This window comes from Mobula hypostoma, chromosome 29, assembly GCF_963921235.1.
Source record: "Mobula hypostoma chromosome 29, sMobHyp1.1, whole genome shotgun sequence".
NCBI classification, from domain to species: Eukaryota; Metazoa; Chordata; class Chondrichthyes; order Myliobatiformes; family Myliobatidae; genus Mobula; species Mobula hypostoma.
Window position 1 is genome coordinate 24,882,072 of NC_086125.1, and position 16,759 is coordinate 24,898,830.

The window sequence follows — 16,759 nt, forward strand, 5'->3', positions numbered from 1 at the left end:
CAAGTCATTAGTGTTACAGGAAAGAGGTGGTTAAACTGGAAAGGGTGTTACCAGGACGAGAGGGCCTGAGCCATAGGGAGAGGATGACCAGGCTGGGCCTTTATTCTTTGAAGAGTAGAATAAGGGGACCCTTATATTAAAAAGTTTGAAATCACGAGAGGCGTAGATAAGGTGGATGTAACAGGGCAGCATGGTAGTGCAGCGATTCACACAGCGCTTTACAGTACAGGCAACCCAAGTTCAATCCCACCACTGCAAACTGGAAGGAGTTTGCCTATTCTCCTATGACCGCGTGGGTTTCCTCCTACAAGCCAAAAGCATTCTGGTTTGTAGGTTAATCGGTGATTGTAAATTGTCCTGTGATTAGGCTAGGATGAAATTGAGGATTGCTGGGTGGCATGGCTCAAGGGGCCACAGGGGCCTATTCTATGCTGTATCTCAATAAGTACTAAAATAAACCTTGTCACAAGAGGGTGGCAAACTATGCAACAAGTGCCAGAAGAAGTGGTTTAGGCAGTTACAAGCACTTATATAGGTACATTGAGGGGAGGGATATGGGCCAAACACAGGAAATTGGGCCAAAGAGTCTGTATCCATGCTGTATTGTTCTCTGCCTCCATAATGGAGCTGAAGAATTAAAGGGGGATTAGCTGCAAAAATAAAACTAATTATCTTTTGGGAGTCAATAGAATCAAAGAAAGATAGGACAGGTTAGGACCAATACCTACACTGATGTTTTACATAGTGTGAATTCATTTTCAGGAGAGAATGACACAAAAACTGTAAACCCCTCCCCCAAGTTACCCTTTGCACCAACTATCTCCTAAAGCCCTAAAACCTCATACTTTTACCACTCTAAGATGCCACACACCAGTAATCAACCCTCCTCTGCCCCTTTCCCCCTCCCATGACCAATGAGATGCCTCTTACCACTCCCATTGTCTACCTATCCCCACCTCATCTTTCTCTCCCTTCTCTGCCTTCCTCCCAACCCATTCTACTCCTCTCCAATGAGCCCACTCATCCCAAATCCTACTCCATCCCACCTCCCCACACTACTGTCCCTAGACTCCCCCAACCTTCTTGTGCATCCGCAGTCTCCATACACCCGTCACACTCCCCTCCATGCCAAACCCATTATACAGCACACACGTTCTCACCCCTCTCCCTCTTCTGTACCCACCTCACACTGCATTCCCACAACCACTCTCCCTCAACACCATCAACCCCAGCGCCTCAGTCACACAAATTTAATTATGATTCAACCGCACATGAATACCACCAAATGAAAGTGTTACTCCAGGGCTAATGTGCAAAACACAGTACCAACAGTCATATGCAACACATAGAGCATATAACACATACACCACACCATCCCACACTCCCTACTCCTCTTCATCCTCAACACCTCCCTTTCCCCTACCCCTCAAATCTATCCCTCACACCTCACCCTCTCACCCATCCCTCACCGCACTTCACTCTCTCCCTGCCCCTCACCATGACCCTCTGCCCCTCATTCCCCTCACACATATCTCTACATCCCATTCCTCCTCCTTAACCCCACCATAATCCAACCTCCCACACCCCTCCCCTACTTACACCTCACTCCTCCCCCTCTCCTTTTGCACTCCTTCACTCCCTTACTCCTCACCCTCCACTCTCCCTAACTCCACCCTCACATTTCCACACATCCCTCACACTCATTCCCCATCCCAAACATTCAGCCCACTCTACCACATAATCTTCATCCTTACACCCGTCTACCCTCACCTCATCCTCTGCACCCATCTCCATCTTTGCTCTCAATTCTCACTCACCCCAGTTCCTAATCCTCAACCGCCACCCTAAGCCCAACACGTACCCACAACCCACAAACCACCATTATACTCCACCCACTCCACTCCTCCAGCCACACCTCCACTCTGATTATCCAACCCCATCCCAAATCTGCAACCCTTCACCCTGCCCTCTTTTACCCTCCCCTTCACTGCCACAATCATCACCCACACCAACCTCCACTTCTACCTCCTACCCTCATCACCTAGCACTACCTGCACATCCCCCTCCAACTCCTTACCCCTCACACATCACATCCCAAAGCCCAAAGCCCCAACCCCTCACCCACATCCCCCACTCTCATCATCTCATTACCCACCACTACTCGCACATCCCGCACCCCTACCTTCACATTACCTACCCAAAACTGCAATCCCTCACCTCATCCATGCCTACTCTCATCCTCCATCTCTACCCCACTCCACCCAACCCCTCCCCCTCACTCCACTTTCCCCTAACCATCACTCTTCCACACCTCACCCTCTTTATCCCGGACTCTCTCCTCCCCCTCAGTGCACTCTCCCCTACCCGTCCCTCTCCCACCCCTCACCTTATATCCCCGACTCTCTCCTCCCCCTCACTCCACTCTCCCCTACCCATTCCTCTCCCACCCTCACCCTCTCTATCCATGACTCTCTCCTCCCCCTCATTCCACTCTCCCCTACCCGTCCCTCTCCCAGCCCTCACCCTCTCTATCCATGACTCTCTCTCTTCCTCACTCCACTCTCCCCTACCCGTCACTTTCCCACCCCTCACTCACTACCCCGACTCTCATCCCTCACTCTCTAGCCCTACCCTCACTCCATTCTCCCTCTACCCTCTCTCCTCCCCCTCATTCCTGTCCCATACCTAACCCTCTTCCACCCCTCACCGTCACTCCACTCTCCTACTCATCCCTCTCCCACCCCTCACCCTCTCTATCCATGACTCTCTCCTCCCCCTCACTCCACTCCGCTCTACCCGTCCCTCACTCTCTACCCCTATCCTCACTCTATTCTTCCTCTACCCTGACTCTCTCCTCCCCCTCACTCCACTGTCCCGTACCCATCCCTCTCCCACCCCTCACCCCCACTCCACTCTCCTACCCGTCCCTCTCCCACCCCTCACCCTCTCTATCCATGACTCTCTCCACTCTCCCCTACCCGTCCCTCACTCTCTACCCCTACCCTCACTCCATTCTCCCTCTACTCTCTCCTCCCTCACTCCACTGTCCCGTACCCATCCCTCTCCCACACTCCTCACTCCCCTACCGTCCCTCACTCTCTACCCCTACCCTCACTCCATTCTCCCTCTACCCCGACTATCTTCTACCCCTCACTCCCCGCCCCTCCCCCACTCCCGCAGTCCCGGGGCCGCGCATGCGCCCTGCCCTCCCCGTCCCCGCTCCTCTCCCAGTTACCGGCGGCTCTTTGTTCCATTAAAACCGCGAGCGGCGCCTCCTCACCCAGGTAAAGCCCGCGTCGCTCTTGCTCGCGCTGCCCGACTGCTGCGTTGCGCGGCGGCCCGAACCCGGGGCCGGTGCCGGAGTCGGGGAGCGCCGGTCCCGCCGGCTCCCGCTCCGCCAGCCCGGCTTCACCTCATTGTCTGAAGCCGAGGGTGCGCTGCAGGCCCCGCCGTCCGATATGGTGGCGCATTCGGACTAAAATTAATTAGTTTATATTGCGATTAATTCAAAATATATTGTTTAGCAGGGTCGGATCGCGGGCTGCATTGTGCTGATCGCATCAGCTGTATTATTCTGTGGTTCTGACTTTCGGCGCTGTCTGCCCCGGTCGCTGCTGAACAAAGCATTGCACACTGCTGTCTGCACACAGATGTATTTTTTTGCAATTTAAAAAGATGAAAAAAGTTTTGATTTTAATAACTGTAATTGCGATATCTTTATATATCTCTTGTCCTGTGATAAAATATAATTTAACATTTCGCCTAAGATTTTTTTTTGAACGTGAATTATATATCAAAAATCATGTGCATGGCATATAGTTTTCTTCTGTATTTTCTGCTCCCTGGTGTAAAATACAAAAATAGTTGTTTAGAAGTTTTGCTGTGATGCTAGCACAGTGGTCCGCTCTAAATTGACTCGTGAGATATGACAGGTTGCTGTTTATTGGTTTCTTTCGATCTTTCACAAATATTCCTCTTACTTTGGAGGTCAGGGCTGTTTTGTTTATCAGATACGGTTTTAGTGATGTTGGTATTTGTTGTATTTCGGTGAAGGGATGTTTAGAAACAAGGCATCAAAAAATAGTCTTAAATCAATTCCCCATTTTAAAGCATTTGGATTTATATTCCTTCTTCCACTCAAGAAAAAAAAACCTGCGTTGCTGCCGAGGTTTTGACCTTGCAAAATACTTAAAGTTGTTGAAAAATGCTTACCACTTGTCGTTCATCTGAGTTGATACTCATTGCCACCAGTGAGAGGTTTTTAATTGCTCGGCTCACCAAATGGTACGGTACCTGCCCCCACCCAACTTTTCCTGCTCCCAGTCCTTGACTTCGGGATGTAGGAGAGGGGGAGGGAATTGGAAGGTAAGCCTTTGCTGCAAAGTGCTCCTGGTGGGATGCTATTGGGTGCAGTAACTCCAGCTGGGATTTGCTCCCATCCCCATGGAAATGATAAGAGAGTGGGGTTATTTTTGTTTTAAGGAGTTGTGAACTTTTTTAGATGGGTGTAGACATCCCTTCTGTGAAAGATGATTGTTGATTGTTTAACCTGCCGCAAAGGATCACCATTGAGTCCATGCAGTCTTCTCACAAGCTGAAAATAGCAGGGGAGCTGGATGTGCTCAGCATCTGTAGTAGGAGGAAACATCCAGTTGAGATTTCATGTTAAAGACACAGATGTGCTCGCATGTCAGATAGCATCTGTGGAGGGAGGAAATATGTAGATGACATTTTATGTTCGAAGATGTTTCATCAGGACATGATAAGCCAATAGATGCTGCAGATGCTAGAAATCCTGAGCAACACACAAAATGCTGGAGGAACTCAGCAGGTCAGGCAGCAGCTATAAACAGTGTAAACAGTCAACATTTCTAGCTGAGACCCGTCATCAGGATTGGAATGAAAGGGAGCAGAAACCAGAATAAGGGGGAGGGGGAGGGGAAGGAAAGAACTGATGGGTGATGGGTGAGACCGGGTGAGGGGGAGGATGGGTGGGTGGGGGGCTGAAGTAAGAAGCTGGGAGAGGAGAGGTGGAAGAGGCAAAGGACTGAAGAAAAATGAATCTGATAGGAGAGGACAGTGGACCATGGAAGAAGAGGAAGGAGGTGGGGAACCCGAGGGAAGTGAGGGGTATTTAAGAGGGGAACCTGAATGGGGAATGGAAAAAGGAGCCAAGGAAGGAGGGGAGAGAATTGCTGGAAGTTGGAGAAATTGATGTTGATGACATCAGCTTGGAGGCTACCCAAGAGGTGCCTCTCCACCCTGAGTTTGCCCTCATTGTGAGAATAGGAGGCCATGGCCTAACATGTCAAAATTAGAATGGGAAGTCGAATTGAAACGGGTGGCCGCCTGCCTTTTGCGGCGGATGGAGCAAAGGACCGCCAGTCTGTGTTGGATCAGGGCAGGAAGAGGCTGGGGATTTAAGATAAGCACATTCAAAGCGAGGGTTGGAACAAACAGAGAGGTGCTTAAGCTCACTAATGAAAACCAAGACCCACTTCTTTGTTACAGAACTGCAGGGTCCTTTGATAGTCTGCTCTGCATTCCAACCACTGTCCTCCCTGCTGTGGTTCGGTTGTTCCTAGTGTGCCATTCACCCTCAGAAGTCCTCAATAGAGATGGATTCTATTTTAAAAAAACACTACATTTTTCATCTATTTAGAGATATGGCACAGTATGGCCCTTCTGGCCCAACAAGCCCAATTAGACCCATGTGAACAATTAACCTACTGACCCGTACATGTTTGGAATGTGGAAGAAAACCGGAGCACTCGGAGGAAACCGACGCGGTTGCGGGGAGAACACAAACTCCTTCCAGACAGTGATGAGAATTAACCCAGGTCACTGGTGCTGTAAAAAGCATTACCCCAACTGCTATGCTACTGCATCTGTAAACTGAAACTAAGGGCACAGACAAGCAGCAATACCAGCTGTGATGCTGTGGGAAGTCAGTATTAAAAGTGATCTTAAATCATCCAGGCAGCATTTCAACAATCCAGAGTTGAGTCACGGGCAGCTAATGTCATGTTCAGTTGTTCCGAAAGTGAAGCCCAGTCTGGGATTTTGCAAAGCGATTACTTCTGTAGCTAATGGTTAAAAAAGCCAAGGAGGCTGTTGCCAGCTTTCTTTTTTCTCTCTTTCCGTCAGTGGTCGGCTCAGTTAGGAGCAGCTCAGTTATACACTGGGGAGAGCACAGTACAGAGGTCAGGTAGGTCAATCTTCAGAGCTGTCTGCCTCTCAGATCAGCCAGCCTCGAAGCGTGAATTTTATCTTGCTGGCTGATGGACCATTAATTAGAGGAGGAGATTCCAAGGGAGTGAACTTTCTGAATTATTAGTAACTCTCAAAGGGACTAGAGTGCATACAGTTCTCCCTTCCCTCTCCCACCCTGCCCTGGTAGTTATTATCATCCTTTTCCATTAGATCTGACCCATCTCACAGCACATCATTTAGGAGAGAAAGGGAATGCTTGGATACAATTCTCCTCCCCTGCCCACAGGAAGAAGCGATGACCTTTGTTTAGCCCTTTCCTGCTTCTCAGAGCAACACTCCCTTCACCACCCCTCAGGGGTTCAAAGCTGTGAGGATGTATTCTGCTGTAAATTCTCTGTTTACCCTTTCTGGAAGGGGGGCGGTGGGTGGGTCCGACATCTGCAGAGGGAGGTTGTGCCCTGATTTGTGGAAATCTCATGCCTTCTGCACTGGAATGTGGCATTTTACTGTGTTCTGTGGGATTTTACATTTGAGTGTTTACATTTACACTCTGTGGCCACTTCATTAGGTTCATCTGTATATCTGCTCATTAATGCAAATATCTAATCTGCCAGCCATGTGGCAGCAACTCAATGCATAAAACATTCAAGCGTGGTCAAGAGGTTTAGTTGTTGTGCAGTCCGAACATCAGAATGGACAAGAAATGTGATCTAAGTGGCTTTGACTGTGGAATGATTGTTGGTGCCAGATGAGGTGGTTTGAGTATCTCAGAAACAGCTGATCTGAGGTTTTCGCACACAACAGTCTCCAGAGCTTATGGAGAATGGTATGAAAAACAAAAAAAAAATGCAGTGAGCCGCAGTTCTGCGGGTGAAAATGCCTTGTTAATGAGAGGAGAATGGTACATGGGTACAGCGCGGTAACAGCAGTTAGCACATTTGCGTTACAGGGTTAGCTGTAAGATCAAGGCTTGCTTCTCGCCACTGGTTGAAAGGAGATTGCGTGTTCTGCCACGATTGCCTGGGTTTCCTCCAGGTGCTTTGGTTTCTTCCCACATTGCAAAGACATATGGGTTAAGGTTAGTGAGTAGTGGGCATGCTATGTTGGCCCCAGAAGCATCTTCAATTTGACTTGATGCACACTGTATGTTTCGATGTACACGTGACAAGTAAAGTTTATCTTTATCTCTTCCATAAGACAATACGACATTGGAGCAGAATTAGGCCATTTGACCTATCTTCTCCCATACTCCTTGTTTCCCCCCTTTAACTTCACTCCTCATTCCTCCTTTCCTCATCTGCTCTTCCTCCACCTCTTTTTCTTGGTCTCCATCATTCCCTCTTCCCCACCTCACTGTTCCCTACTTCCCTTCATTTCATCCCATGCTCCCCCTCCCACACACATTTCATCCTATTGTTCTCCCCCCACACCTCTTTTCACTCTCTACTCTCTACCAACAAACCCCCATCACATCCTCTTCTTCCTCAATATACCAAGCAAAACATAAAACATTGAACAGAACAGGCTCTTCGGTCCACAATGTTATGCCAATGGGAAGTAGAAAAGACACGTCAAAAGGGCAATATTATGATAGTCATGGGAGATTGGGAAAATCAGTTTTGGAATGGACCTCGAGAGTGAGTTTGTTGAATGACTACGAGATGGTTTTTTAGAGCAGTTTGTCATTGAGCCCACTAGGGGATCAGCTATACTGGATTGGGGGTAATCTAATGAACCATAGGCGATTAGGGAGCTTAAGGTAAAAGAACCCTTAGGAGACAGTGATCACAGTGTGATTGAGTTCAACTTGAAATCTGATGGGGAGAGAGTAAAGTCTGACGTAGGAGTATTTCAGTGGAGTAAAGGAAATTACAGTAGTATGAGGGAGGAGTTGGAAGAAGATGCTGGCAGGGATGTCAGCAGAGCAGCAATGGCATGAGTTTTGGGTAAAAATGAGGAAGGTACATGATAGATGTATTCCGAAAACAAAGAAATACTCAAATAGCAAAATAGTACAACCGTGGCTGACAAGAGAAGTCAAAGCTATTGCAAAAGCAAAAGAAAGGGCATACAACAAAGCAAACATTAGCGAGAAGATAGAGGATTGGGAAGCTTTTAAAAACCTACAGAGAGCAACTGAAAGAATCATTAAGAGGGAAACCATGAAAAATGAAAGCAAGCTAGCAAACAATATCAAAGTGGATAGTAAAAGCTTTTCCAAGTATGTAAAAAATAAAAGAGAGATGAGAGTGCATATAGAACTGGTAGAAAATGCGGCCAGACAAATAATAACAGGAGACAAGGAGACGGCAGATGAACTAAATGAGTATTTTGCATCAGTCTTCACTGTGGAAGACAGTAGCAGTGTGCCAGGTGTTGAAGGGTGTGAAGGAAGAGAAGCGAGTGCAGTTACTGTTACAAGGGAGAAGGTGCTCAAAAAGCTGAAAGACCTAAGGGTACGTAAGTCACCCGGACCAGATGAACTACACCCTAGGGTTCTGAAAGAGCTAGCAGTAGAGATTGTGGAGGCATTAGTAATCATCTTTCAAAAATCCTTGGACTTTGGCATGGTGCCAGAGTACTGGAAAATTGCTTTAAGAAAGGAGGAAGGCAGCAGAAAGGAAATTATAGACCAGTTAGCCTGAACCTCAGTGGCTGGGAAGCTGTTGGAGTCAATTGTTAAGGATGAGGTGATGGAGTACTTGGTGACACAGGACAAGATAGGTCAAAATCAATATGGTTTCCTTAAGGGAAAATCTTGCCTGACAAACCTGTTGGAATTCTTTGCGGAGATTACAAGTAGGATAGATAAAGGAGATGCAGCGGATGTTGGTAACTTGGACTTGCAGAAGGCCTTTGACAAGGTGCCTCACATGAAGCTGTTTACCAAGTTAAGAGCCCATAATATTACAGGAAAGTTACTGGCATGGTTAGAGTATTGGCTGATTGGTAGGAGGCAGCGAGTGGGGATAAAAGGATCCTTTTCTGGTTGGCTGCCAGTGACTAGTGGTGTTCCGCAGGGGTCGGTGTTGAGACCAATTCTTTTTATGCTGTATATCAATGATTTAGATGATGGAATAGATTATTTTGTTGCCAAGTTTGCAGATGATACGAAGATTGGAGGGGCGGGTAGTGTTGAGCACACAGGTAGGCTGCAGAAAGACTTAGACAGATTAGAATCAGAATCAGGTTTATTATCACCGGCTTGTGTCATGAAATTCGTTAACTTAGCAGCAGCAGTTCAATGCAATACATAATAGAGAAGAAAATAAATAAATAAATAAAAATATTGATTGCAGTATATGTATATTAAATAGATTAAAAATTGTGCAAAAACAGAAATAATATATATTAAGAAAGTGAGGTAGTGTTCAAAGGTTCAATGTCCATTTAGGAATCGGTTGGCAGAGGGGAAGAAGCTGTTCCTGAATTGCTGAGGGTGTGCCTTCAGGCTTCTGTACCTCCTACCTGATGGTGACAGTGAGAAAAGGGCATGCCCTGGGTGCTGAAGGTCCTTAATGGACGCTGCCTTTCTGAGACACTGCTCCTTGAAGATGTCCTGGGTACTTTGTAGGCTAGTACCCAAGATGGAGCTGACTAAACTTACAACCCTCTGCAGCTTCTTTTGGTTCTGCGCAGTAGCTTCCCCCCACACACACTGGACAGTGATGCAGCCTGTCAGAATGCTCTCCACAGTACATCTATAAAAGTTTTTGAGTGTTTTTGTGAAGTATAGTCACTGTCTTGCCTTCTTTATAACTGCATCGATATGTTGGGACTAGGTTAGGTCCTCAGAGATCTTGACACCCAGGAATTTGAAACTGCTCACTCTCTCCACTTCTGATCCCTCTATGAGGATTGGTATGTGTTCCTTTGTCTTACCCTTCCTGAAGTCCACAATCAGCTCTTTAGTCTTACTGACATTGAGTGCCAGGTTGTTGCTGCGACAGCACTCCACTAGTTGGATATCTCACTGTTATCTCAGATCTAAGATCTCCATCTGAGATTCTACCAACAATGGTTGTATCATCAGCAAATTTATAGATGGTATTTGAGTTATGCCTAGCCACACAGTCATGTGTGTAGAGAGTAGAACAGTGGTTAAGCACACACCCCTGATGTTGATCGTCAGTGAGGAGGAGACGTTATTACCAATTCACACAGATTGTGGTCTTTCAGTTAGGAAATCAAGGATCCAATTGCAGAGGGAGATACAGAGGCCCACGCTCTTCAACTTCTCAATCAGGATTGTGGGAATGATGGTATTAAATGCTGAGCTATAGTCGATGAACAGCATCCCGACATGGGTGTTTGTGTTGTCCAGGTGGTCTAAAGCCGTGTGCAGAGCCATTGAGATTCCATCTGCCGTTGATCTATTGTGGCAATAGGCAAATTTCAATGGGTCCAGGTCCTTGCTGAGGCAGGAGTTCAGTGTAGTCATGACTAACCTCTCAAAGCATTTCATCACCATAAATGTGAGTGCTACCGGGCGATTAGGAGAATGAACAAGAAAGTGGCAAATGAAATACAATGTTGGAAAATGCATGGTCATGCACTTAGGTAGTAGAAATAAATGTGCAGACTATTTTCTAAACAAGGAGGAAATCCAAAAATCTGCAAAGGGACTTGGGAGTCATTGTGCAGAACACCCTAAAGGTTAACTTGCAGGAAGAGTCAGTGGTGAGGAAGGCAAATGCAATGTTAGCATTTATTTCAAGAAGTTTAGAATACAAGAGCAGGGATGTGACGTTGAAGCTTTATAAGGCACTGGTGAGGCCTCACCTGGAATATTGTGAACAGCTTTGGGCTCCTCATCTAGGAAAAGTTGTGCTGGCATTGGAGAAGGTTCAGCAGAGATTCATGAGGATGATTCCAGGAATAAAGGGGTTATCATACAGGGAACCTTTAATGGCTCTGGGTCTGTACTCACTGGAATTTTGAAGGATGGGAGGCGTCTCATTGAAACCTTTTGAATGTTGAAAGGCTTAGACAGAGTAGATATGGAAAGGATGTTTCCCGTGGTGGGGGAGTCTAGGACAAGAGGGCACAGCCTCAGGATAGGGGGGTATCTATTAAAAGAGAGATGCAGAGAAATTTCTTTAGCCAGAGGGTTATGAATTTGTGGAATTTGTTATCACGGGCAGGTGTGGATGCCAGGTCATTGGGTGTATTTAAATTAGAGATTGACAGGCTCTTGATTGGACATGCCATCAGAGATTACGGGGAGAAGGCCGGGAAGTGGGGCTGAGGAGGGGAAAAAAGGATCAGCCATGATTGAATGGCGGAGCAGACTGGATGGGCCAATGGCCTAGTTCTGCTCCTATGTCTTAGGGTCTTATGGTCTTATAAACTACACTAAGATTAATTTAACCCTTTCTTCCTACATGGCCCTCTGTTTTTTTCTAATCCATGTGTCTATTTAAGAGTATCTTAAATGTCTGTAATGTATCTCTATCTACCCCCAGCCCTGGCAGCATGTTCTATGCACCTGCATCCTCTCTGAAGCCTCTGCGTCCTTCGCATAAGGAGACACACAGATATGAACACAATACTCTAAGTGTGGTCTAACCAGGAATATTTTAGAGTTGCAACATGGCTCTTGAACTCTCCCCTGGTTAATGAAGGCCAACTCACCATACGCCTTCTTAACCATCCGATCAACTTGTGCAGCAAATTTGAAGGATCTTTGGACAGGGACCTCAAGATCCCTCTTTTCCTCCACACTGCTGAGAATCCTACATTCTGCCATCAAATTCAACCTACCAAATGAATCACTTCATACTTTCTGGGTTCAAATCCATCTGTCACTTCTCAGCCCAGCTCTACACGTGTCAATGTCAACCCTCTTCTCATTTCCTTGACCTCTCTTTGGTCTATTCCCATGCCTCTGTCAACTGTTCTCGCTCTTTCTGATGACTTTTCTTACCAGTTCGCCACTCGCTGTTTGCGTCCTTCTCTCTTTCTCTCCAAATCAAACCAACAGAGGGAGAGGTTGGTCAGATGAGGACTTTATTCCTTCGGGTAAAGGAGTAACTTTGGAGAGGTGTTTAATATCATTTGGAGACAGGGTGAATGATCTGTCTTTTTCTCAGGTTGGGGATTCAACATTTAGAGGACGTGGGTTTTAAGTGAGAGGTGAAAGGCTTGATAGGAACCTGAGGGGGCAACTTTTTCATCCAGACAGTGGTCAGTATATGGGATGAGCAGCCAGAAGTGGCTCAGGCAGGTACATTAATAGCATTTAAAAGACATTTGAACAGGTAAATGGATAGGAAAGGTCTAGAGAGATATGGGCCAAATGTTGACAAACTGAATTAGCTTAGATGGGTATCTTTGTTGGCATGGACAAGTTGGGCTGAAGGGCCAGCTTCTGTGCTGTAGGATTCTCTAACCCCTCCTCTTTCTTCCCTTGATGCTGCTACTGTCTACCCTCCCTCTTTCTCTCCCAATTGCTCCCTCTCATAATTCTTCCTCTACACTTTTCACTTTCATCCCCTCTTCCTTTTCTCTCTGCCCCCTCAGTCCCTTCGTATTCTTCCTTCTGTATCAGCTCTCCGTTCACTTCTTGGGATGGTACGTTGCTGCAACTGGTAGAACGACCACCTCCCATCTCCAGTGCCGTGGATTTGATCTTGTGTTTGGATGCTCTCCGTGTGGAGCTTGCCTGTTCTCCCTCTGATTACCTGGTTTTCCACGATTTCCTCCCACGTTCCAACAACATGAGTATTGGTAGGGTAATTGTTGGTGCTGTAGGTTGCCCCACTATTTGAGTGGTAGTTTCTGGAATTGAAGCATTGAAGGAAAAAGTGGGGAGAATAAAAAGCAACACACATCAAAGTAGCTGGTGAACGCAACGGGCCAAGCGGCATCTCTAGGAAGAGGTACGGTCGACGTTTCAGGCCGAGACCCTTCGTCAGGACTAACTGAAGGAAGAGTTAGTAAGAGATTTGAAAGTGGGAGGGGGAGGGGGAGATCCGAAATGATAGGAGAAGACAGGAGGGGGAGGGATGGAGCCAAGAGCTGGACAGGTGATAGGCAAAAGGGATATGAGAGGATCATGGGACAGGAGGCCCAGGGAGAAAGAAAAGGGGGAGGGGGAAGCCCAGAGGATGGGCAAGGGGTATAGTGAGAGGGACAGAGGGAGAAAAAGGAGAGTGAGAAAAAGAATATGTGTACATAAATAAATAATGGATGGGGTACGAGGGGGAGGTGGGGCATTAGCGGAAGTTTGAGAAGTCAATGTTCATGCCATCAGGTTGGAGGCTACCCAGACGGAATATAAGGTGACGAACTGAATACCTCTGCCATATATCCTTTCTTGGCATGTGTCTCCGCCGCCAACTTACTCCAGTTGGCTTTAGGATTTGCTTTCAAGCCCCCATCTGTTATTTATTTATATACACATATTCTTTTTCTCTCTCTCTCCTTTTTCTCTCTCTGTAGTTCTGAATATACCCCTTGCCCATCCTCTGGGTCCCCACCCCTTGTCTTTCTTCCCGGACCTCCTGTCCCATGATCCTCTCATATCCCCTTTGCCAATCACCTGTCCAGCTCTTGGCTCCATCCCTCCCCCTCCTGTCTTCTCCTATCATTTTGGATCTCCCCCTCCCCCTCCCACTTTCAAATCTCTTACTAACTCTTCCTTCAGTTAGTCCTGACGAAGGGTCTCGGCCTGAAACGTCGACTGTACCTCTTCCTAGAGATGCTGCCTGGCCTGCTGCGTTCACAGGCAACCTTGATGTGTGTTGCTTGAAATTCCAGCATCTGCAGATTTCCTCGTGTTTGCGAGAATAAAAAGGGATTAAATTAGGATTGGTATAAGTAGGTATTTTAATGATCAGCAATGACTTGATAGGCTGAATGGCCTGTTTCTGTGTTGTCTGCTTTTATGGCTTTGACTCCCGAAATCTGTCACTGCTACCCAGCCATCTCATGCCATCTTCCCCTTTCTTCTCTCCCTAACCCACTCTGCTTCCTTGATTTCTACCTTTCTATACTTTCTCTGACCTCTCTCCCGACATTCCAGCCTCCCCTTTTCATTCCTACTCTGTCCCACTCTCTTATTCTCTCTCTCGCTCCCTTTCTGTCTTATTCTCTCTCTCTTTCTCCCTCCTATTCTGTGTGTCTCTTATTCCTTCCTCTCCCTCTCCCATTTTCTGTGTGTGTGTGTCTCCTTCTCTCCCTCCTATTCTCTCTCTCACTCTCTCATCAAAGTTTGAAATAGATTTATTATTGAGATACATATGTCACCATATCCAACTCCAATATTCTTTTCCTTGCGGGCATTCATAGTGAATTCAAAGAAACGCAATAGAATAAATGAAAAACTGAACACGACGGACGGACAAACAACCAGTATACAAAAGACAACTGTGTAAATACAAAAACAAAATAAAATTAATTAATTAAATAAATAAGCAATACCTATTGAGAACACAAATTGTGGACTATTCTGTCTCTCAGACTCTTCTATTCTCTATATGTGTGTGTCTTGCTCGCCCCCCCCACGTGCTCTCCCAAACCCCCCACTCTCTCACCCCCTTCCCCCACCCCTCCCCTCCCTCTCTCTCATCCTGTTCTTAACCCCCACCTCCCCATTCTGTGTGTGTCTCTTGTATTTTATGTGAGTGTCTCTCTCTTTCTCTCTCCCTCCCCATCTGTCTCTCTATGCGTCTCCTATTCTCTGAATCTCTCTCTGTTTCTCTCTCCTGTGTGTGTGTGTGTGTGTGTCACTCTCAATCTCTTCTATTCTGTCTCTCACACTCTCTCCTCCCATTCTGTGTGTGTCTCCCCTCCCTTTCCCCTCTCGTCTCCTTCCCTTTCCCCATCCCCTACCTCTCCTCCCTCCCCCCTCTCCTGTGTGTGTATGTCTTCCCTCCCGCCGTCTCACCCCTCTCTCAGACTCCACCCCCACCCCCACCCTCTCTACCATGTTTGTCTCTCTCTGTGCATGTTTCTTTTTCTGTCTCCCTCTCTCTTATTTTGTGTGAGTGTGTGTATGTGTCTCTCCTCTGTGAGTCTCTCTCTCTCTCTCTGTGTCTCCAATTCTGTGTGTTTCTCTCTTGCTTTCTCTCCTATTCTCCCCCATTCTGTGTGTCTCCCCCCCCCCACTTTGTGTGTGTGTCGCTCTCTCACTCTCTCCCCTCTATCTCATTCTGTGTGTGCGTGCGTGGCACATCCCTTCTGTCTCCCAACCCCCTCTTATTCCCTATCCCCTCCCTCTCTCTTATTCTGTCTCTCTCTTGTATTTTATGAGTTTGTGTTTGTGTGTGTGTCTCTCTGTCTCTCCCCCCTCTCCCCCTTCCCCCTCTCACCCCCATCCCACCCTCTCTCCCCCTCCCTATTTCCTATGCTGCGTCTCTCTCTTACTCTGTGAGTGTTTGTGTCCTCTATTCTGTGTGTTTCTCTCTCTTCTATTCTCTGTGAGTGTGTGTCTCTCCCTCTCGCTCCCTCCTATTCTCTGTGAGTGTGTGTCTCTCCCTCTCGCTCCCTCCTATTCTCTGTGAGTGTGTGTCTTTCTCTCTCCTATTCTCTGGAAGTGTGTGTGTCCCCCCCTTTCTCTCCCTGCTATTCTCTGTGAGTGTGTATGTTTCTCCTCTTCTCTCTCTCCGATTCTGTATGTGTGTGTCTCTCTCTCTCCTATTGTGTGTCTCTGCGAGTGTGTGTGTGTATCTGTCTCCTATTCTCTGTGTGTGTTTCTCTCCCTCTCTATTCTCTCCCTCTCCCCTATTCTCTGTATGTGTGTGCCCCTCTCTTTTATTCTTTGTGTCTGTCTGTCTCTCTCTCCCCCCCATTTTCTGTATGTGTCTCTCTCCTATTCTGTGTGTGTGTGTCTCTTATTTTCTGTGAGTATGTCTGTCTGTCTCTCTCTCTCCTATTCTGTGTTTCTCCTTTTTGCTGTGTGTGTTTCTCTCTTATTCGCTGAGTGTGCTCGCCTCATTCTCTCTCTTTTTTGTGTGTGTGGATATGCTCTCTCCTATTCTCTGTGTGTGTTTGTCTCTCTCATATTTCGTGTGTGAATCTCTCTCTCTAACTCCTATTCTCTCTGTGTCTCCTATTTTCTCTCTCTCTCTCACTCTCATTCTCTTTATCTCTCTCTTCTATTCTGTGTGTGTGTTCCCCTATTCTCTTTGTGTTCATGTCTCTGTCTTATCTCCCTGTCTGTCTCTGTCTCTCCTTTTTTGTGTGTGTGCATATGCTCTCTCCTATTCTCTGTGTATGTTTGTCTCTCATATTTTGTGTGTGAATCTCTCTCTCTAACTCCTATTCTCTGTGTGTCTCACTCCTATTTTCTCTCTCTTTCTCTCTTATTCTCTTTATCTCGCTCTTCTATTCTGTGTGTATTTGTGTCCCCTATTCTCTTTGTGTTCATGTCTCTCCCCCTCCCCTCCTTCCTTCCCCCTCCCCCCTCTCTCTCTCCCCCTCCCCTCCCCCCTCTCTCCCCTCTTCCTCCCCCTCCTCTCCCCTCTTCCTCCCCCTCCCCTCCCCTCCCCTCTTCCTCCCCCTCCCCTCCCCTCTCTCCCCTCCCCTCCCCTCTCTCCCCCTC

General features: G+C 47.1%; 1 protein-coding gene across 6 annotated transcripts in view; it reads left to right on the forward strand.

Annotated features, from left to right (window-relative positions):
* Positions 1-3,194: 3,194 nt before the first annotated feature.
* Positions 3,195-16,759, forward strand: part of LOC134339258 (transcription activator BRG1) — a 169,750-nt gene continuing 156,185 nt past the window's right edge. For 3 of the 6 annotated variants that reach the window (XM_063035613.1, XM_063035619.1, XM_063035618.1), the window contains exon 1: positions 3,195-3,284. The gene's annotated coding sequence lies outside the window, so the exon portion shown is untranslated. The remainder of the gene's footprint in view (positions 3,285-16,759) is intronic. The other 3 variants (XM_063035615.1, XM_063035617.1, XM_063035616.1) reach the window with 3 other exon arrangements.